This window comes from Hyla sarda, chromosome 2 (assembly GCF_029499605.1).
Source record: "Hyla sarda isolate aHylSar1 chromosome 2, aHylSar1.hap1, whole genome shotgun sequence".
NCBI lineage: Eukaryota > Metazoa > Chordata > Amphibia > Anura > Hylidae > Hyla > Hyla sarda.
This window is the reverse complement of record NC_079190.1, coordinates 423,743,265-423,767,093: the sequence shown is the minus strand read 5'-3', so window position 1 is coordinate 423,767,093 and position 23,829 is coordinate 423,743,265. Positions and strand designations below refer to the sequence as shown.

Below are 23,829 nucleotides of genomic sequence, written 5' to 3'. Positions count from 1 at the left end.
ATGTTATCTTTATTCTGTAGGTACATACGATTACAACGATATCCAACTTATATAGGCTTTGTTCTATTTTACTACTTTTAGAAAATGATAACTTTCCGTACTATAATTAGCATGCTTAAAGGAAATCTGTCATCAGAATCACCCGCACTTAACTTGTTACACAGGCTTGTAGTGCGGTTGATCCTGATTAAAACGCTTCTTACCTCATTAAAAACTGTATCGGTTCGCCAGATATCTTCATTTTTAGATATATGGTATTCCCAGGCTTGGGGCTCAGTGGGAGGTCCGCACGTCATTTTCGCCTCATCGCAGTCTTCCTCCTGGTGTAGGTCACGTGGGTAGCGCCGCGCATGCGCCGCGCGCCGTACACCCGGAAGCGGTATTCTCCTGCATATCTATCTATGCAGAAGAACGCCGCTTCCGGGTATACAGTACGTGGCCCGGCGAAAATGACGTAAGCAAGTCCGCGCTGATGCTGCAGACCTCCCACTGAGCCCCAAGCCTGGGAATACCATATAACTAAAAATGAAGATATCTGGCGAACCGCTGCATAGTTTTTAATGAGGTAAGAAGCGTTTTAACCAGGATCACCCGCACTATAAGCCTGTGTAACAGGTTTAGTGCGGTTGATTCTGATGACAGATTTCCTTTAAATTTGTCCTCTTCTGACCCTTATAATTTTTTTTATTTTTTCTATATACGGCACTATATGAGAGCCCATTTTTTGTGCCGTAGTCTGTAGTTTTTATGGATACCATTTTTGTCTTAATGGGACTTTTTGATTGCTCTTTTGGTATATGAATTGACTAAAAATACGCAATTCTGGACTTGTTTTTTTTTTTTACGTTTAAGCCATTGACTGTGGGGTTTAATTAAAGTTATATTCTAATAGTTTGGAGATTATGCACATGAGGATACCAAATACTTTTATATTTATTTTCTTCATATAATTTTATTTAACCCCTTATGGACCACAGTTTTTTTTTCGTTTTTGCACTTTAGTTTTTTCCTCCACACCTTCTAAAAATCATAACGCTTTCAATTTTCCACCTACAGACCCATATGAGGGCTTGTTTTTTGCGCCACCAATTTTACTTTGTAATTACATCAATAATTCCACCACAAGATTTATGGCGAAACCAGAAAAAAAATATGTGTGGGGCTAAAATGAAAAAAATTTTTTTTTTGCATTTTGTAAATTTTGGGGGGTCTGTTTCTACGCAGTGCACTTTTCGGTAGAAATTACACCTTATCTTTATTCTGTAGGTCCATACGGTTAAAATGATACCCTACTTATATAGGTTTGATTTTGTCGTACTTCTGGGAAAAATCATAACTACATGCAGGAAAATTTATACGTTTAAAAATGTCATCTTCTGACCTGTATAACTTTTTAATTTTTCCGCTTACGGAGCGGTTTGAGGGCTATTTTTTTGCGCCGTGATCTGAAATTTTTATTGGAACCATTTTTGTTTTGATCAGACTTTTTGATCGCTTTTTATTCATTTTTTATGGTATAAAAAGTGACCGAAAATACGCTAGTGTGGACTTTGGCATTTTATTACGTGTACGTCATTGATCGTGCGGTTTAATTAATTATATATTTTTATAGTTCGGATATTTAAGCATGCAGCGATACCACATATGTTTATTTAAATTTTTATTTACACTGTTTTTTTTTTATGGGAAAAGGGGGGTTATTCAAACTTTTATTAGGTAAGGGGTTAAATCACATATATTAACTTTTAACTTTTTTTTCACTTTTTTTGCAGTGTTATAGCCCCCATAGGGTGCTGATGTTTTACACAGATCACTGGCGTGTATTAACATGCCATTGATCAGTGTTATCGGCGCTTGACTGGTCCTACCTGGATCCTCACTGTTCCTACCTGGATCCTCAGGTAGGGATCCTCACGGTGTCCTGTAAACTGTTTGGGATGCCGCGATTTCATCACGGCGTTCCCGAACAGCCCGACTGAGCTGCCGGGATACTTTCAGTTTCACAAAAAATTGATTACTCAGTCCTCAGCATAACATACAAGCTGCTGAGGACTGAGTAATCAATTTTTTGCATAACCTTTTCCTTATCAATTCTCCTTTGGGTGTGAGAATATCTCAGTTAACCTCGTATATTTTTTCTGTGAGCTACACACTGTCACGATGCCGGCTGGCAGGTAGTGGATCCTCTGTGCCAGAGAGGGATTGGCGTGGACCGTGCTAGTGGATCGGTTCTAAGTCACTACTGGTTTTCACCAGAGCCCGCCGCAAAGCGGGATGGTCTTGCTGCGGCGGTAGTGACCAGGTCGTATCCACTAGCAACGGCTCAACCTCTCTGACTGCTGAAGAAAGGCGCGGTACAAGGGAGTAGACAGAAGCAAGGTCGGACGTAGCAGAAGGTCGGGGCAGGCAGCAAGGATCGTAGTCGGGGGCAACGGCAGGAGGTCTGGAACACAGGCTAGGAACACACAAGGAAACGCTTTCACTGGCACAATGGCAACAAGATCCGGCGAGGGAGTGAAGGGGAAGTGAGGTATAAATAGGGAGTGCACAGGTGAACACACTAATTGGAACCACTGCGCCAATCAGCGGCGCAGTGGCCCTTTAAATCGCAGAGACCCGGCGCGCGCGCGCCCTAGGGAGCGGGGCCGCGCGCGCCGGGACAGGACAGACGGAGAGCGAGTCAGGTACGGGAGCCGGGATGCGCATCGCGAGCGGGCGCTACCCGCATCGCGAATCGCATCCCGGCTGGAGACGGTATCGCAGCGCACCGGGTCAGTGGAGCTGCCCGGAGCGCTGCGGTAGCGAGAGAGAAGCGAGCGCTCCGGGGAGGAGCGGGGACCCGGAGCGCTCGGCGTAACAGTACCCCCCCCCTTGGGTCTCCCCCTCTTCTTAGAGCCTGAGAACCTGAGGAGCAGACTTTTGTCTAGGATGTTGTCCTCAGGTTCCCAGGATCTCTCTTCAGGTCCACAGCCCTCCCAATCCACCAAAAAGAACCTTTTTCCTCTGACCGTCTTGGAGGCCAGTATCTCTTTCACTGAGAAGACGTCAGAAGAACCGGAGACAGGAGTGGGAGAAACTAATTTGGGAGAGAAACGGTTGATGATGAGTGGTTTAAGAAGAGAGACATGAAAGGCATTAGGAATACGGAGAGAAGGAGGAAGAAGAAGTTTGTAAGAGACAGGATTAATTTGGCACAAGACTTTGAAAGGACCAAGATAGCGTGGACCCAGTTTGTAACTGGGGACACGAAAGCGGACATATTTAGCGGAGAGCCATACCTTGTCTCCGGGAGCAAAAATGGGGGGAGCTCTTCTTTTCTTATCGGCAAACTTTTTCATGCGAGATGAAGCCTGTAAAAGAGAATCTTGGGTCTCTTTCCATATGGTGGAAAGATCACGGGTCACTTCATCTACAGCGGGCAAACCAGAGGGCAAGGGAGTAGGGAGGGGGGGAAGAGGGTGACGGCCGTACACCACGAAAAATGGGGATTTGGAGGAAGATTCAGAGACTCTAAAGTTATACGAGAATTCGGCCCATGGTAGAAGATCTGCCCAATCATCCTGGCGGGAGGAAACAAAATGTCGTAAATAATCACCCAAGACCTGGTTAATTCTTTCTACTTGTCCATTGGATTGAGGATGATATGCAGAAGAAAAGTTTAATTTAATCTTGAGTTGTTTACAGAGAGCCCTCCAGAATTTAGACACGAATTGGACGCCTCTATCCGAGACTATCTGTGTGGGCAACCCGTGAAGACGAAAAATGTGTACAAAAAATTGTTTAGCCAACTGAGGCGCTGAAGGAAGACCAGGAAGAGGGATGAAATGTGCCATCTTGGAGAATCGATCAACGACCACCCAAACAACAGTGTTGCCACGGGATGGGGGTAGGTCTGTAATAAAATCCATACCAATCAGAGACCAAGGCTGTTCGGGGACAGGCAGAGGATGAAGAAAACCAGCGGGCTTCTGGCGAGGAGTCTTATCCCGGGCACAGACAGTGCAGGCTCGCACAAAGTCCACGACATCCGTCTCCAGAGTCGGCCACCAATAGAAGCGAGAGATGAGTTGCACAGATTTCTTGATGCCTGCATGACCTGCGAGATGGGAGGAGTGACCCCATTTGAGGATTCCGAGGCATTGGCGTGGAGAGACGAAGGTCTTTCCTGGAGGAGTTTGCCTGATGGAGGCTGGAGAAGTGGAAATCAGGCAGTCAGGAGGAATGATGTGTTGCGGAGAGAGTTCAACTTCCGAGGCATCCGAGGAACGAGAGAGAGCATCGGCCCTAATGTTCTTATCGGCAGGCCGAAAGTGAATTTCAAAATTAAATCGGGCAAAGAACAGAGACCACCTGGCCTGGCGAGGATTCAGCCGTTGGGCAGACTGGAGATAGGAGAGGTTCTTGTGATCGGTGTAAATAATAACTGGAAATCTTGATCCCTCCAGCAGATGCCTCCATTCCTCAAGTGCTAATTTAATGGCTAGAAGCTCTCGATCCCCGATGGAGTAGTTCCTCTCCGCCGGAGAGAAGGTCCTAGAAAAAAAACCACAAGTAACAGCATGCCCGGAAGAATTTTTTTGTAGAAGGACCGCTCCAGCTCCTACAGAGGAGGCATCAACCTCCAATAGGAAGGGTTTAGATGGGTCAGGTCTGGAGAGCACGGGAGCCGAAGAAAAGGCAGACTTGAGCCGTTTAAAGGCGTCTTCCGCTTGAGGAGGCCAAGACTTGGGATTGGCATTTTTTTTGGTTAAAGCCACGATAGGGGCCACAACGGTAGAAAAATGTGGAATAAATTGCCTGTAATAATTGGCGAACCCCAAAAAACGTTGGATAGCACGGAGTCCGGAGGGGCGTGGCCAATCTAAGACGGCAGAGAGTTTGTCTGGATCCATTTGTAGTCCCTGGCCAGAGACCAAGTATCCTAGGAAAGGAAGAGATTGGCATTCAAACAGACATTTCTCTATCTTGGCATAAAGTTGATTGTCACGAAGTCTCTGAAGAACCATACGGACATGCTGGCGGTGTTCTTCTAGATTGGCAGAAAAAATCAGGATATCGTCCAGATATACAACAACACAGGAGTATAAGAGATCACGAAAAATTTCATTAACAAAGTCTTGGAAGACGGCAGGGGCGTTACACAGGCCAAAGGGCATGACCAGATACTCAAAGTGTCCATCTCTAGTGTTAAATGCCGTTTTCCATTCATCCCCCTCTCTGATGCGGATGAGATTATAAGCACCTCTTAAGTCCAGTTTGGTAAAGATGTGGGCACCTTGGAGGCGATCAAAGAGTTCAGAGATGAGGGGTAGGGGGTAGCGGTTCTTTACCGTGATTTTATTAAGACCGCGGTAGTCAATGCAAGGACGTAGAGAGCCATCTTTTTTGGACACAAAGAAAAATCCGGCTCCGGCAGGAGAGGAGGATTTACGGATAAAGCCTTTTTTTAAATTTTCCTGGATGTACTCCGACATAGCAAGAGTCTCTGGGGCGGACAGAGGATAGATTCTGCCCCGGGGTGGAGTAGTGCCCGGGAGGAGGTCAATAGGACAATCATAAGGCCTGTGAGGAGGTAGAGTCTCAGCTTGTTTTTTGCAAAAAACATCCGCAAAGTCCATATAGGTGTCACGATGCCGGCTGGCAGGTAGTGGACCCTCTGTGCCAGAGAGGGATTGGCGTGGACCGTGCTAGTGGACCGGTTCTAAGCCACTACTGGTTTTCACCAGAGCCCGCCGCAAAGCGGGATGGTCTTGCTGCGGCGGTAGTGACCAGGTCGTATCCACTAGCAACGGCTCACCTCTCTGGCTGCTGAAGATAGGCGCGGTACAAGGGAGTAGGCAGAAGCAAGGTCGGACGTAGCAGAAGGTCGGGGCAGGCAGCAAGGATCGTAGTCAGGGGCAACGGCAGAAGGTCTGGAAACACAGGCAAGGAACACACAAGGAACGCTTTCACTGGCACTAAGGCAACAAGATCCGGCAAGGGAGTGCAAGGGAAGTGAGGTAATATAGGGAAGTGCACAGGTGATTACCCTAATTGGAACCACTGCGCCAATCAGCGGCGCAGTGGCCCTTTAAATCGCAGAGACCCGGCGCGCGCGCGCCCTAGGGAGCGGGGCCGCGCGCGCCGGGACAGAACAGACGGGGAGCGAGTCAGGTAGGGGAGCCGGGGTGCGCATCGCGAGCGGGCGCTACCCGCATCGCGAATCGCATCCCGGCTGGCAGCGGGATCGCAGCGCCCCGGGTCAGAGGACGTGACCGGAGCGCTGCAGCGGAGGGAGTGAAGCGAGCGCTCCGGAGAGGAGCGGGGACCCGGAGCGCTCGGCGTAACAATAGGCCTTAGGGAGACCGGTTACAGAGGGAACCACAGAGTCACGGCAAGGGGTACTGGGAACCGGTTTTAGGCAGTCCTTGAAACAAGAGGGCCCCCAACTCTTGATCTCCCCAGTGGACCAATCCAGGGTTGGGGAATGGAGTTGAAGCTAGGGTAGTCCAAGGAGGATTTCGGAAGTGCAATTGGGGAGGACCAAAAATTCAATCTTCTCGTGATGAGGTCCGATGCACATTAGAAGGGGCTCCGTGCGGAAACGTATGGTACAGTCCAATCTTTCATTGTTTACACAATTGATGTAGAGGGGTCTGGCGAGACTGGTCACTGGGATGTTGAACCTGTTGACGAGAGAGGCCAAAATAAAATTTCCTGCAGATCCGGAATCCAAGAAGGCCATAGTAGAGAAGGAGAAGGCAGAGGCAGATATCCGCACAGGCACAGTAAGACGTGGAGAAGCAGAGTAGACATCAAGGACTGTCTCACCTTTGTGCGGAGTCAGCGTACGTCTTTCCAGGCGGGGAGGACGGATAGGACAATCCTTCAGGAAGTGTTCGGTACTGGCACAGTACAGGCAGAGATTCTCCATGCGGCGTCGTGTCCTCTCTTGAGGTGTCAGGCGAGACCGGTCGACCTGCATAGCCTCCACGGCGGGAGGCACAGGAACGGATTGCAGGGGACCAGAGGAGAGAGGAGCCGGGGAGAAAAAACGCCTTGTGCGAACAAAGTCCATATCCTGGCGGAGCTCCTGACGCCTTTCGGAAAAACGCATGTCAATGCGAGTGGCAAGATGGATGAGTTCATGTAGGTTAGCAGGGATTTCTCGTGCGGCCAGAACATCTTTAATGTTGCTGGATAGGCCTTTTTTAAAGGTCGCGCAGAGGGCCTCATTATTCCAGGATAATTCTGAAGCAAGAGTACGGAATTGTACGGCGTACTCGCCAACGGAAGAATTACCCTGGACCAGGTTCAACAGGGCAGTCTCAGCAGAAGAGGCTCGGGCAGGTTCCTCAAAGACACTTCGAATTTCCGAGAAGAAGGAGTGTATAGAGGCAGTGACGGGGTCATTGCGGTCCCAGAGCGGTGTGGCCCATGACAGAGCTTTTCCAGACAAAAGGCTGACTACGAAAGCCACCTTAGACCTTTCAGTAGGAAACTGGTCCGACATCATCTCCAAGTGCAGGGAACATTGGGAAAGAAAGCCACGGCAGAATTTAGAGTCCCCATCAAATTTATCCGGCAAGGTTAGTCGTAGACCAGAAGCGGCCACTCGCTGCGGAGGAGGTGCAGGAGCTGGCGGAGGAGATGATTGCTGAAGCTGTGGTAGTAGCTGCTGTAGCATCACGGTCAGTTGAGACAGCTGTTGGCCTTGTTGCGCTATCTGTTGTGACTGCTGGGCGACCACCGTGGTGAGGTCGGCGACAACTGGCAGAGGAACTTCAGAGGGATCCATGGCCGGATCTACTGTCACGATGCCGGCTGGCAGGTAGTGGATCCTCTGTGCCAGAGAGGGATTGGCGTGGACCGTGCTAGTGGATCGGTTCTAAGTCACTACTGGTTTTCACCAGAGCCCGCCGCAAAGCGGGATGGTCTTGCTGCGGCGGTAGTGACCAGGTCGTATCCACTAGCAACGGCTCAACCTCTCTGACTGCTGAAGAAAGGCGCGGTACAAGGGAGTAGACAGAAGCAAGGTCGGACGTAGCAGAAGGTCGGGGCAGGCAGCAAGGATCGTAGTCGGGGGCAACGGCAGGAGGTCTGGAACACAGGCTAGGAACACACAAGGAAACGCTTTCACTGGCACAATGGCAACAAGATCCGGCGAGGGAGTGAAGGGGAAGTGAGGTATAAATAGGGAGTGCACAGGTGAACACACTAATTGGAACCACTGCGCCAATCAGCGGCGCAGTGGCCCTTTAAATCGCAGAGACACGGCGCGCGCGCGCCCTAGGGAGCGGGGCCGCGCGCGCCGGGACAGGACAGACGGAGAGCGAGTCAGGTACGGGAGCCGGGATGCGCATCGCGAGCGGGCGCTACCCGCATCGCGAATCGCATCCCGGCTGGAGACGGTATCACAGCGCACCGGGTCAGTGGAGCTAACACTCGGCGTAACACACACATCTATTTACTTTCAGTTTCACTTCAGACGCGGCAGTCAACTTTGAGCTCTGCGTCTGAAGGGTTAATACAGGGCATCACCCCGATCGGTGATGTCCTGTATTAGCCGCGGGTCCCGCTGGGACCGACCTGATATGACGTGGGGTCACCGCGTGACACCGTGTTATATCGCGGGAGTCAGCGCAGGATGTAAATATACGTCCTGCGTTGTTAAGGAGTTAAACAGTAGTCTCCTGCTTCTTTATGTCCGCCAGTGACATAATTTACCCCTCTCCTTCCCTGATCCCCCCCCATGCCATTTTATTCCCCTGTTCCAAATCATTCTCCCTACCTTTATTGCCCACTGTGGCACATCATTTCCTCTTGATCCCCCCCTGTGCTATTTAATTTACCCTTTATTACCTTCTGTGAAAATTCATCACCCCCTCTTTGCCATCCCCTGTGCCATTTTATTCCCCCTATATCCCCCTGTGCCATTTCATTCCCCTTTGTCCCCATGTGCCACTTCATAAAGAGAAGGTGATGAATTTACAAAGGGGGTAATAAAGGGGGAATGAAATGGCACAGGGGGATCAATGGGAAAGGATATGGCACAGAGCGTAAGAGGGGGATAATTTGGCACAAGGCACGGGGGAATAAGGGGGCACAGGGTATAAAGGGGGTGAAATGATACAGGGGAGGGATAAGGGGTGATTAAACAGCACTGGGAGATTCTACTGTAATATTGCTTGTTATCATGTTTTATAGGTACCGTATTTATCGGGGTATACCACGCACCGGCCTATAACACGCACCCTCATTTTACCAAGGATATTTGGGTAAAAAAAGTTTTTTACCCAAATATCCATGGTAAAATGAGGGTGCGTGTGTGCGCGTGTATACCCCGATATACCCCCAGGAAAGGCAGGGGGAGAGAGGCCGTCGCTGCCCGCTTCTCTCCCCCTGCCTTTCCTGGGGTCTAGAGCCCTGCTGCCGGCCCTTCTCTCCCCCTAGCTATCGGCGCCGCTGCCCGTTCTGTCCCCCTGACTATCGGTGCCGGCGCCCCATTGCCGGCGCCGATAGCCAGGGGGAGAGAAGGGGCAGCGGCACCGATTGCCGGCGCCGCTGCCCCGTTGCCTCCCCCATCCCCGGTGGCATAATTACCTGGTTCGGGTCTGCGCTGCTGCAGGCCTCCGGCGTGCGTCCCCGGCGTGGTTGCTATGCGCTGCACGGCGCGGCGCATGATGTCAGTGCGCCGCGCCGTGCATAGCAACGACGCAGGGGATGCACGCCGGAGGCCTGCAGCAGCGCGGATCCGACCCAGGTAATTATGGCACCGGGGATGGGGGGAGGCAACGGGGCAGCGGCGCCGGCAATGGGTGCCGCTGCCCCTTCTCTCCCCCTGGCTGTCGGCACCGCTTCTCTCCCCCTGGCTATCGGTGCCGGCAATGGGGCGCTGGTACCGATAGTCAGGGGGACAGAACGGGCAGCGGCGCCGATAGCCAGGGGGAGAGAAGGGCCGGCAGCACGGCTCTAGACCCCAGGAAAGGCAGAGGGAGAGAAGCGGGCAGCGACGGCCTCTCTCCCCCTGCCTTTCCTGGGAGTGTATCGGCGTATAACACGCACATAGACTTTAGGCTAAAAATTTTAGCCTAAAAAGTGCGTGTTATACGCCGATAAATACGGTAATTATGATCTGGAGTAAGTACAGTACAGTATTCGGTCATTTAGGAAGAATTTTGAGCCTTTTTCCCCATAGGGGACATCTCTCAATAGTGGACACATTTTTATTCCCCGTGAGTGTCCTCTATTGGGAGATTGTACTGTACATGCAGTCTGTAGATTGCATACACTGATCAATATGCCATCAATATGCCATAGCATTGCAATGTTCAGTGTTATCGGCACTCCTTTACTACTGCCTGCCGTGGATGGCTGCAGTATAGGAACGATGACTAGACAGCACGGAGCACGGTAAAGGACCTCCGGCCATCCTCTGAGCTGATCGGGACACAGCCATTTCACTGCATTGATCCTGATCAGCATCCCTGAGCTACTGGCAGTTAATTTCAGGACTTTTAGACGCCGCAATCAACTTTGATCGCAGCGTCCAAAGGGTTAATGCCAGACCACCGCGACCAGTGATGTTCGGCATTATACACAGGTCCCGGCTATGACGTGCACTGCATAGCACAGGGCACCTCCATGATACCTGCCGGCGGGGGTCCCACCGGCAGGTATCGGATTAGGTATTGGGGACATTTGCACAAGTACAAGTCTCGTGCAGATGTTAAGTATTGATCCCGATACCAGTATTGGGACATCCCTAACAAAGGGTTTTTGGAATGACACTGGCGATTTACTGGGTTTATTCAGGATCTGGATAGATATTGACACATGAAATTGTATAGCAATTTCTGGAGATCTACTTTAAAATAAAATAATAGAATAATGATGAATGCAAACTTTTAATCTTCTCATTTCTGAACTGAACAGAAAAGCTAATAGGAAACACAGAAAAGCTCAACCGATCCTGTTACATAACCATGCCACAACTGTGAAATAATGGCTTTCTACACCGCCTGGGGAGTTAACAATCTAGATTCGATGAAGCATGTAACAATAGTGGGGAAATGGTTCTACACACTCAATCAATTATGTGTGCGAAACCATCCTTCATGTACACATTTCTCAACAATTTGCATATTGTTCTAATAAAGAACATCAAACAGTCAAGTGACTACTGCGTTGTGTTGTACAAATGCTCTGTGTGCAAGGTCAAACTAGTGAGCTGTGGGGTTTCCTACCTGAAATGTCTGTTCTAATAATAATTCCGATTTCCAGGAGTGGGACTACAATGAAGTTTATTAAGTCACTCATGCAGGGAATGAGCTTAGAAAGGCTCATTGCACCTTACAATGAAAGACATTTATTTATTGTTAATGGTTACAAGAAAAAGTTGCTAGTAACACCAGGAATAGGACAGAGCAGGAGGCTGATGTTGGCTTTTATGCATCAGAATGATATGTGGTGATATGTGGTACTGAGCTGTTCTATAACTGAAGGAATTTTTTTCTGGACACAGCTGAATATGATGACATACAGTGACATAATACAGTATACTTTATAGTTTGTAAAGTTAAAGGGGTACTCCACTACTTTAAAACATACCCCCTATCTGGATGTCGGACCCTCTGCGATTGCCAGAAAAGGGCCCCCTCTTTCCCTGTGCATGGAGCAGCTTGCTGGCATTCACTCCATGCATTTTATTATAGGAGCAGTGGAGATTCTCGAGTACAACACTGAGTAGCTCCATGCAAAAGGAGAGACACAGCCCCTTCTTGGAGATTGATGGGGTCCCAGAGGTCAGACTTGTGGATTGGGGATAAGTCTTAAAGTAGTGTAGTACAACTTTAATTGTGCTTTACAATAAAGAACACTTACCCACCAACCCAATAGCAAATCCTTAACACACAAAGAGAGGCAGCTCTAGACTTTGCAAGGCCTTAGGCAAAACTTGACCACAATACTCGACTCGACTCGACTTACTCGATACAGTATATGCATTGCTGCTCACCAGGGGTGCATGCAGGATTTTATCAAGGGTTGAGGTATATAAACATAAAATAAGAGTATAAAAGAATCCCGGCACACCAGTCTTTGATGCAAATAATTTTCCTTTTTATTAAGGCATAAGTTAACGCAGCACGCGTTCCGGCCTATACAGCCTTTTTCAACTGCATAATAATACAATGAACAGTGGCGCTATTTAAAGGCGCCAAATACTGCAAATATACGTCATAGCATAAATCAACGAATCCCCAGACAGAACGTGAACACCTCCCCCTGTGGCGTCATATTCCCACGTGGAGCAACAAGGCAAAGTAAACAATGCGTTTTCATGAATAAGAGCATAGTAAAGAGGAGGTGCTTCAAGTTGGGCGTTGTAGCTATAGAGAGAGAGAGCGAGAGAAACAAATCAGTTAATCTGTATAAACAATGTAATCAGTACAAAAGGCTTGACAGTTCATACTCACGATTAAGGCCGCGAGGTTCCAATGTATCGAGCTTATGTATCCAATAAGCTTCTTTTCGGGCAAGTAGTTTTTTGATATCACCACCTCGTCGTGGTGGAATCACCTCGTCAATAACCTGAAACTGCAGTTGAGAGATATTATGGCTCTGTTTGTGAAAACAGAGCCATAATATCTCTCAACTGCAGTTTCAGGTTATTGACAAGGTGATTCCACCACTACGAGGTGGTGATATAAAAAAAACTACTTGCCCGAAAAGAAGCTTATTGGATACATAAGCTCGATACATTGGAACCTCGCGGCCTTAATCGTGAGTATGAACTGTCAAGCCTTTTGTACTGATTACATTGTTTATACAGATTAACTGATTTGTTTCTCTCGCTCTCTCTCTCTATAGCTACAACGCCCAACTTGAAGCACCTCCTCTTTACTATGCTCTTATTCATGAAAACGCATTGTTTACTTTGCCTTGTTGCTCCACGTGGGAATATGACGCCACAGGGGGAGGTGTTCACGTTCTGTCTGGGGATTCGTTGATTTATGCTATGACGTATATTTGCAGTATTTGGCGCCTTTAAATAGCGCCACTGTTCATTGTATTATTATGCAGTTGAAAAAGGCTGTATAGGCCGGAACGCGTGCTGCGTTAACTTATGCCTTAATAAAAAGGAAAATTATTTGCATCAAAGACTGGTGTGCCGGGATTCTTTTATACTCTTACTGGATCTCTTATCCCTGGCACCCGCACCGATCCAAGTGCCGACCGAACATACTTGGAATTATAAACATAAAATAACTCCCCACCAGGATTAGATATTACTACTACAGTGGCTAACTAACACCATAATGCTGACACTAAATAGAAACCAGTATACACAGACCAATATCACCAATAATACCACTATACAAGGGACAACTGACACACCGTTACCACTACCACATAGAGACTGGATAATACTACCATATTGATACTGAATAAAAGTGACTGTACACAGACCAGTATCCCTCCATACAGTGACCATATAGTGGTAGATATCAGCTGCACACAGGCTATGAGGACCATATAAGTAATTACAATGCAACAACTTCTGGTAACAGAGGGCATCTTTTTTTTTTCTTCTTCTTCTCTATCTGGTTCAAAAAGCAATGAAGACTTCTTTCACCCATGACTCGTCTGAGCAGAATCTGACAGAAAAACATATTAGGTTCTGCATTTTTCTAGAACATTCCCAACCTTATCCCTACCCTCAGTGCCCAAAGAATGCCTCCTTGGTGCCCTGCATAGTATGAGGGAGTAAGCAAATGTGTTTGGGGGGGAAGAGTAGGGGGATTGGGTGTGGGTAGTAGGTAGGTAATCTAGTTGGTAGATGCTACAGTAGGTAGATCATTTCTCCCCATTAGATAGAAGGCCCCAGTAGGTAGTTAGGTAGGCTCACAGCCTCCCTTCTCCTATATAAGAGGCTGTAGTGAGTACAGCAGGAGTAGCATGTGGTGCTTAGCTGTCGACTTGTAGCTTCTAGGCTATGAGCAGGGCCAGCCCTAGAGATAATTGCAGGCCATACCCACAGCACTGTGTCCTTGTGTCAGCCACTGCAAAAAGTGACCTCAGTGAATACAATTTCCACATTTCTGAGGTCGATGCAGTTGCTCCCTCAACATGGAGGTGCGCAATGTGGGCAGCTGCCTTGATACAGGTATCACCAGTAACAAGTCTAAGCACTCTGTGTGGTGCAGCAGCACTCTGTGTGAGCTCTAGAGCTGGCGCACCTTCTCTTCTCATACTCCCAGGTCTGTGACTGTTTCTCTGGTACGGTGCAGGACTTCTAATGCAGGCTGCAAGCGATGAGACAACGTCAATGTGCGCAGCTTGCACCATAAGCAACACGGAACTGTTGTGAAGTACAGGAGCAGGGATTCCTGTTACTGTACAATAATTTCTCCAGGAGAAAAGTCAGGCAGCTCTAAGGCCCCTGCAAGTGTAATGCCTTAAGAAGCTGCATAACTCACCTAAAGCTGCCTCTGTACAAGACTGATTGCTTTGATATAGATCAGAACCCCCTATTCTCTGCAGTAATAGCGTCATAATTATAACTCTACAGTCTTAATATGGAGGCTAACATATGTTTATTTCACCAGGCAAAATGATTTAATTTCATCCACATTATAAAATAGAAGAATCCTTTGAACCTTGCCAGAGTTATTTGAAGTATCACTTCTGTATACCAGAAAGATGTGTGCCAGGAGTCATGGATAGCCATTGTCTTAGCTGTGTGATCTGACTCAAACCAATGGAATATATTTCTCCCCAACTTTTCATCGCTCCGCCCTTTCAGGCTGGGAAAGGCAGAAGATAAGCCGGACCATGGAAGCCAAAAGCCTTGGTGAGCATGTTTTTATTTTGTTTTGGAAAGGGGAGGGCACCTATATACAGGGAGGAACTACCTATATGAGAGCCTACTTACAGGGGTGAACGAGCTATGGGGGAGAGAGACACTATATATATATGGGGGCCTTTATACAGGGAGAAGCCTCCAATGGGAGGGGCTAACTGTATGGGGGCCTTCATACAGAGGGAAATTAACCAACGGGGGGATTCTACCTATATGGGGGCCTAAATAGAAGAGGGAACTATCTATAGAAGTGAAACTACCTATATTTGGGCCTTTGATTCTATGCCACTTAAAAGGTTGGATACATGAAATGAGAATGCTTAGGCTGGGGAAAAATGTGTGTAAATGGGTAAGTAACTGGCTCAGGAATAGGGAACAGGGGGTGGTTATTAATGGTACATACTCAGATTAGGTGACTGTTACTAGTAGGGTACTAATATATATTTATTAATGACTTTGTAGAAGGATTATATAGTAAATAATCAATCTTTGCAGATGATACTTAACTTTGCAAAATGGTTAGAAGACAGTGCACTGTTATAAATGGATCTGGATAGGTTGGAAGTTTGGGCTAGAAACTTGAAGATGAGGTTCAACACTGATAAATGTAGGATTATGCACATGGGAAGGAAAAATCCAGGCTGGGATTATGTATTAAATGGGGAAACACTGGGGACTACAGTACCCAGAAAGATTATCAGAATTAGTGTATTTAGTTTAAAAAAAAAATGGCATAGAGGCAACCTAATAACTGCATAAAAATATTGTAACACCCACGTTTCAGAAGACAGGAATACCGGTGGATGTGGATCCGCTGGACCTGTGTGGCAGATGACTCGGACCGTACCGGGGTAGGGGATAAGATGTCTAAGCACCAGAGTACCCCTTTAAAAACAGCTATTTCTGGCCTACAGAGAGCCTAAGTAGGGATGTAGAACACTTTGCCTTGCTGTAACACGCATAGGGTATGTGCTGGGTTAGTGAAATAATACTGTTATTCAGTATGACATGCAGATCAGAGACATCGCTATTAGAATCAGCGGCACGACAGAGCCTGGATGTGGCATCAGTATAAGGAGACCCTATAGTGGCTGAATAACACAGCATGTAGGTGGCGGCAGCATGAGGAGACCATATAGTGGCTGAATGACACAGCGTGGAGGTGGCGGCAGCATGAGGAGACCATGTAGTGGTGGAATGACACTGCGTGGAGGTGGCAGCAGCATGAGGAGACCATATATTGGCTGAATGACCCAGCATGGAGGTGGCGGCAGCATGAGGAGAACATATAGTGGCTGAATGACAGCCTGGAGTTGGCGGCAGCATGAGGAGACCATATAGTGGCTGAATGACACAGCGTGGAGGTGGCAGCAGCATGAGGAAACCATATAGTGCATGAATGACACAGCGTGGAGGTGGCAGCAGCATGAGGAGACCATATAGTGCCTGAATGACACAGCGTGGAGGTGGCGGCAGCATGGGGAGACAATATAGTGGCTGAATGACACAGCGTGGAGGTGGCAGAAGCATGAGGAGAACATATAGTTGCTGAATGACACAGCCTGGAGTTGGCGGCAGCATAAAGTGATTGAATGACACAGCCTGGAGTTGGCAGCAGCATGAGGAGACCATATAGTGGCTGAATGACACAGCCTGGAGGTGGCGGAAGCATGAGGAGACCATATAGTGGCTGAATGACACAGCGTGGAGGTGGCAGAAGCATGAGGAGAACATATAGTTGCTGAATGACACAGCCTGGAGTTGGCGGCAGCATAAAGTGATTGAATGACAAAGCCTGGAGTTGGCGGCAGCATGAGAAGACCATATAGTGGCTGAATGACACAGCGTGGAGGTGGCAGCAGCATGAGGAAACCATATAGTGCATGAATGACACAGCGTGGAGGTGGCAGCAGCATGAGGAGACCATATAGTGCCTGAATGACACAGCGTGGAGGTGGCGGCAGCATGGGGAGACAATATAGTGGCTGAATGACACAGCGTGGAGGTGGCAGAAGCATGAGGAGAACATATAGTTGCTGAATGACACAGCCTGGAGTTGGCGGCAGCATAAAGTGATTGAATGACACAGCCTGGAGTTGGCAGCAGCATGAGGAGACCATATAGTGGCTGAATGACACAGCCTGGAGGTGGCGGAAGCATGAGGAGACCATATAGTGGCTGAATGACACAGCCTAGTGTTGGCGGCAGCATAAGGAGACCATATAGTGGCTTAATGACACAGCCTTGAGTTGGCAGCAGCATGAGGAGAACATATAGTGGCTAAATGACACAGAGTGGAGGTGGCAACAGCATGAGGAGACCATATAGTGGCTGAATGATACAGTGTGGCGGTGAAAGCAGCATGATGAGAACATATAGTGGCTGAAAGACACAGCCTGGAGTTGACGGCAGCATATAGTGGCTGAATGACACACCATGGAGTTGGCGACAACATGAGGAGAACATATAGTGGCTGAATGACACAGCCTGGAGTTGGCAGCAACATGAGGAGAACATATAGTGGCTGAATGACACAACGTGGAGGTGGCGGCAGCATGAGGAAAACATGTATAGGCTGAATGACACAGCCTGCAGTTGGCAGCAGCATGAGGAGACCATATATTGTCTGAATGACACAGCCTGGAGTTGCTTGCAGCATGAGGAGACCATATAGTGGCTGAATGACACAGCGTGGAGGTGGTGGCAGCATGAGGAGACCATACAGTGGCTGAATGACAAAGCGTGGAGGTGTCAGCAGCATGAGGAGACCATATATTGGCTGAATGACCCAGCGTGGAGGTGGCGGCAGCATGAGTAGTCCATATAGTGTCTAAATGACACAGCGTGAAGGTTTCGGAAGAATGAGGAGACCATATAGTGGCTGAATGACACAGCCTGGAGATGGCGGCAACATGAGGATACCATATAGTGTCTAAATGACACAGCATGATGGTTGCGGAAGAATGAGGAGACCATATAGTGGCTGAATGACACAGCCTGAAGTTGGCGGCAACATGAGGAGACCATATAGTGGCTGAATGACACAGCCTGGAGTTGGCGGCAGCATGAGGAGACCATATAGGGGCTGAATGACACAGCGTGGAGGTGGCGGCAGCATGAGGAGAACATATGGTGGCTGAATGACATAGCGTGGAAGTGGCGGCAGCATGAGGAGAACATATAGTTGCTGAATGACACAGCCTGGAGTTGCGAGCAGCATGAAGAGACCATATAGTGGCTGAATGACACAGCGTGAAGGTGGCGGTAGCATGAAGAGACCATATAGTGGCTCAACGACACAGCATGGAGGTGGCGGTAGCATGAAGAGACCATATAGTGGCTCAACGACACAGCATGGAGGTGGCGGCAGCATGAGGAGACCATATAGTGGCTGAATGACACAGCGTGGAGGTGGCGGCAGCATGAGGAGAACATATAGTGGCTGAATGACACATTGTGGAGGTGGCGGCAGCATGAGGAAAACATGTATAGGCTGATTGACACAGCCTGGAGTAGGCAGCAGCATGAGGAGACCATATATTGTCTTAATGACACAGCCTGGAGTTGCTTGCAGCATGAGGAGACCATATAGTGGCTGAATGACACAGCGTGGAGGTGGTGGCAGCATGAGGAGACCATACAGTGGCTGAATGACAAAGCGTGGAGGTGGCGGCAGCATGAGTAGACCATATAGTGCCTAAATGACACAGCGTGAAGGTTGCGGCATCATGACGAGACCATATAGTGGCTGAATGACACAGTGTGGAGGTGGCGGCAGCATGAAGTGAACATATAGTGGCTGAATGACACAGCATGGAGGTGGCAGCAGCATGAGGAGACCATATAGTGGCTGAATGACACAGCATGGAGGTGGCAGCAGCATGATGAGACCATATAGTGCCTGAAAGACACAGCATGGAGGTGGCAGCAGCATGAGGAGACCATATAGTGGCTGAATGAGAGTGTGGATGTGGCAGAAGCATGAAGAGAACAGATAGTGGCTGAATGACACAGCCTGGAGTTGGCGGCAGCATATAGTGGCTAAATGACACAGCTTTGAGTTGGCGGCAGCATTAGGAGAACATATAGTGGCTGAATGACACAGCCTAGTGTTGGCAGCAGCATGAGGAGACCATAAAGTGGCTGAATGACACAGCCTGGAGTTGGAAGTAGCATGAGGAGAACATATAGTGGCTAAATGACACAGTGTGGAGGTGGCGACAGCATGAGGAGACCATATAGTGGCTGAATGACACAGCGTGGAGGTGGCAGCAGCATAAGGAGAACATATCGTGGCTGAATGACACAGCCTGGAGGTGGCGGCAGCATAAGGAGAACATATAGTGTCTGAAGGACACAATGTGGAGGTGGCGAAAGCATGAGGAGAACATATAGTGGCTGAATGACACAGAGTGGAGGTGGCAGCAGCATGAGGAGAACATATAGTGGCTGAATGACACAGCCTGGAGGTGGCGGAAGCATGAGGAGACCATATAGTGGCTGAATGACACAGCCTGGAGTTGGCAGCAGCATGAGGAGACCATATAGTGGCTGAATGATACAGTGTGGAGGTGGCGGCAGCATGATGAGACCATAAAGTGTCTGAATGACACAGTGTGGAGGTGGCGGAAGCATGAGGAGAACATATAGTGGCTGAATGACACAGAGTGGAGGTGGCAGCAGCATGAGGAGAACATATAGTGGCTGAATGACACAGCCTGGAGTTGGCGGCAGCATGAGGAGACCATATAGTGGCTGAATGACACAGCATGGAGGTGTCAGCAGCATGATGAGAACATAATGTGGCTGAATGACACAGCCTGGAGGTGGCGGTAGCATGAGGATACCATATAGTGGCTGAATGACACAGCCTGGAGTTGGCAGCAGCATGAGGAGACCATATAGTGGCTGAATGACACAGTGTGGAGGTGGCGGTAGCATGATGAGACCATATAGTGGCTGAATGACACAGTGTGGAGGTTGCAGAAGCATGAGGAGAACATATAGTGGCTGAATGACACAGAGTGGAGGTGGCGGCAGCATGAGGAGATCATATTGTGGCTGAATGACACAGCATGGAGGTGGCAGCAGCATGAGGAGACCATATAGTGGCTGAATGACACAGCTTGGAGGTGGCAGCAGCATAAGGAGAACATATAGTGGCTGAATGACACAGCGTGGAGAAAGCAGCAGCATGAGGAGAACATATAGTGGCTGAATGACACAGCCTGGAGGTGGCGGCAGCATGAGTAGACCATATAGTGGCTGAATGACACAGCGTGGAGGTGGCAGCAGCATGAGGAGACCATATAGTGCCTGAATGACACAGCTTGGAGGTGGCAGCAGCATAAGGAGAACATATAGTGGCTGAATGACACAGCGTGGAGAAAGCAGCAGCATGAGGAGAACATATAGTGGCTGAATGACACAGCCTGGAGGTGGCGGCAGCATGAGGACAACATATAGTGGCTGAATGACACAGCCCGGAGGTGGCGGAAGCATGAATGAGACCATATAGTGGCTGAATGCCACAGCCTGGGGTTTGCAGCATCGTGAGGAGACCATAGAGTGGCTGAATGACACAGCGTGGAGGTGGCAGCAGCATGAGGAGAACATATAGTGGCTGAAGGACACAGCCTGGAGGTGGCGAAAGCATGAGGAGACCATATAGTGGCTGAGACCATATAGTGGCTGATTGACACAGCCTGGAGTTGGCGGCAGCATGAGGAGACCATATAGTGGCTGAATGACACAGTTTGGAGGTGGCAGCAGCATAATGAGACCTTATAGTGGCTTAACGACACAGTGTGGAGGTGACGGCAGCATTAGGAGAACATATAGTGGGTGAATTACACAGAGTGGAGGTGGCAGCAGCATGAGGACAACATATAGTGGCAGAATGACACACCCTGGAGTTGGCGGCAGCATATAGTGGCTGAATGACTCAGCCTGGAGTTGGCGGCAGCATGAGGAGAACATATAGTGGCTGAATGACACAGCCCGGAGGTGGCGGAAGCATGAGGAGACCATATAGTGGCTGAATGACACAGCCTGGAGTAGGCAGCAGCATAAGGAGACCATATAGTGGCTGAATGACACAGCCTAGTGTTGGCAGCAGCATGAGGAGACCATAAAGTGGCTGAATGACACAGCCTGGAGTTGGAAGTAGCATGAGGAGAACATATAGTGGCTAAATGACACAGTGTGGAGGTGGCGACAGCATGAGGAGACCATATAGTGGCTGAATGACACAGCGTGGAGGTGGCAGCAGCATAAGGAGAACATATCGTGGCTGAATGACACAGCCTGGAGGTGGCGGCAGCATAAGGAGAACATATAGTGTCTGAAGGACACAATGTGGAGGTGGCGAAAGCATGAGGAGAACATATAGTGGCTGAATGACACAGAGTGGAGGTGGCAGCAGCATGAGGAGAACATATAGTGGCTGAATGACACAGCCTGGAGGTGGCGGAAGCATGAGGAGACCATATAGTGGCTGAATGACACAGCCTGGAGTTGGCAGCAGCATGAGGAGACCATATAGTGGCTGAATGATACAGTGTGGAGGTGGCGGCAGCATGATGAGACCATAAAGTGTCTGAATGACACAGTGTGGAGGTGGCGGAAGCATGAGGAGAACATATAGTGGCTGAATGACACAGAGTGGAGGTGGCAGCAGCATGAGGAGAACATATAGTGGCTGAATGACACAGCCTGGAGTTGGCGGCAGCATGAGGAGACCATATAGTGGCTGAATGACACAGCATGGAGGTGTCAGCAGCATGATGAGAACATAATGTGGCTGAATGACACAGCCTGGAGGTGGCGGTAGCATGAGGATACCATATAGTGGCTGAATGACACAGCCTGGAGTTGGCAGCAGCATGAGGAGACCATATAGTGGCTGAATGACACAGTGTGGAGGTGGCGGTAGCATGATGAGACCATATAGTGGCTGAATGACACAGTGTGGAGGTTGCAGAAGCATGAGGAGAACATATAGTGGCTGAATGACACAGAGTGGAGGTGGCGGCAGCATGAGGAGATCATATTGTGGCTGAATGACACAGCATGGAGGTGGCAGCAGCATGAGGAGACCATATAGTGGCTGAATGACACAGCTTGGAGGTGGCAGCAGCATAAGGAGAACATATAGTGGCTGAATGACACAGCGTGGAGAAAGCAGCAGCATGAGGAGAACATATAGTGGCTGAATGACACAGCCTGGAGGTGGCGGCAGCATGAGTAGACCATATAGTGGCTGAATGACACAGCGTGGAGGTGGCAGCAGCATGAGGAGACCATATAGTGCCTGAATGACACAGCTTGGAGGTGGCAGCAGCATAAGGAGAACATATAGTGGCTGAATGACACAGCGTGGAGAAAGCAGCAGCATGAGGAGAACATATAGTGGCTGAATGACACAGCCTGGAGGTGGCGGCAGCATGAGGACAACATATAGTGGCTGAATGACACAGCCCGGAGGTGGCGGAAGCATGAATGAGACCATATAGTGGCTGAATGCCACAGCCTGGGGTTTGCAGCATCGTGAGGAGACCATAGAGTGGCTGAATGACACAGCGTGGAGGTGGCAGCAGCATGAGGAGAACATATAGTGGCTGAAGGACACAGCCTGGAGGTGGCGAAAGCATGAGGAGACCATATAGTGGCTGAGACCATATAGTGGCTGATTGACACAGCCTGGAGTTGGCGGCAGCATGAGGAGACCATATAGTGGCTGAATGACACAGTTTGGAGGTGGCAGCAGCATAATGAGACCTTATAGTGGCTTAACGACACAGTGTGGAGGTGACGGCAGCATTAGGAGAACATATAGTGGGTGAATTACACAGAGTGGAGGTGGCAGCAGCATGAGGACAACATATAGTGGCAGAATGACACACCCTGGAGTTGGCGGCAGCATATAGTGGCTGAATGACTCAGCCTGGAGTTGGCGGCAGCATGAGGAGAACATATAGTGGCTGAATGACACAGCCCGGAGGTGGCGGAAGCATGAGGAGACCATATAGTGGCTGAATGACACAGCCTGGAGTAGGCAGCAGCATAAGGAGACCATATAGTGGCTGGATGACACAGCATGGAGGTGGCAGCAGCATGTGGAGAACATATAGTGGCTGAATGACACAGACTGGAGGTGTCAGAAGCATGAGGAGACCATATAGTGGCTGAATGACACAGTGTGGAGGTGGCAGCAGCATGAGGAGACCATATAGTGGCTGAATGACAAAGTGTGTAGGTGGCAGAAGCATGAGGAGACCATAAAGTGGCTGAATGACACAGCGTGGAGGTGGCAGCAGCATAAGGAGAACATATAGTGGCTGAATGACACAGCGTGGAGAAAGCAGCAGCATGAGGAGAACATATAGTGGCTGAATGACACAGCCTGGAGGTGGCGGCAGCATGAGGACAACATATAGTGGCTGAATGACACAGCCCGGAGGTGGCGGAAGCATGAATGAGACCATATAGTGGTTGAATGCCACAGCCTGGGGTTTGCAGCATCATGAGGAGACCATAGAGTGGCTGAATGACACAGCGTGGAGGTGGCAGCAGCATGAGGAGAACATATAGTGGCTGAAGGACACAGCCTGGAGGTGGCGAAAGCATGAGGAGACCATATAGTGGCTGAGACCATATAGTGGCTGATTGACACAGCCTGGAGTTGGCGGCAGCATGAGGAGACCATATAGTGGCTGAATGACACAGTTTGGAGGTGGCAGCAGCATAATGAGACCTTATAGTGGCTTAACGACACAGTGTGGAGGTGACGGCAGCATTAGGAGAACATATAGTGGGTGAATTACACAGAGTGGAGGTGGCAGCAGCATGAGGACAACATATAGTGGCAGAATGACACACCCTGGAGTTGGCGGCAGCATATAGTGGCTGAATGACTCAGCCTGGAGTTGGCGGCAGCATGAGGAGAACATATAGTGGCTGAATTACACAGCCCGGAGGTGGCGGAA

At 49.2% G+C, this 23,829-nt stretch overlaps 1 protein-coding gene across 4 annotated transcripts in view; it reads left to right on the top strand.

Moving 5' to 3' along the window:
* The window catches only part of OTC (ornithine transcarbamylase), a 94,778-nt gene that overhangs the window by 5,464 nt on the left and 65,485 nt on the right, over positions 1–23,829 (top strand). Inside the window, exon 2 of one of the 4 annotated variants that reach the window (XM_056558924.1) lies at positions 14,589–14,833. The exons of the other annotated variants lie outside the window; for them this stretch is intronic. The gene's annotated coding sequence lies outside the window, so the exon portion shown is untranslated. The remainder of the gene's footprint in view (positions 1–14,588; positions 14,834–23,829) is intronic. 4 annotated transcript variants of the gene reach the window in all.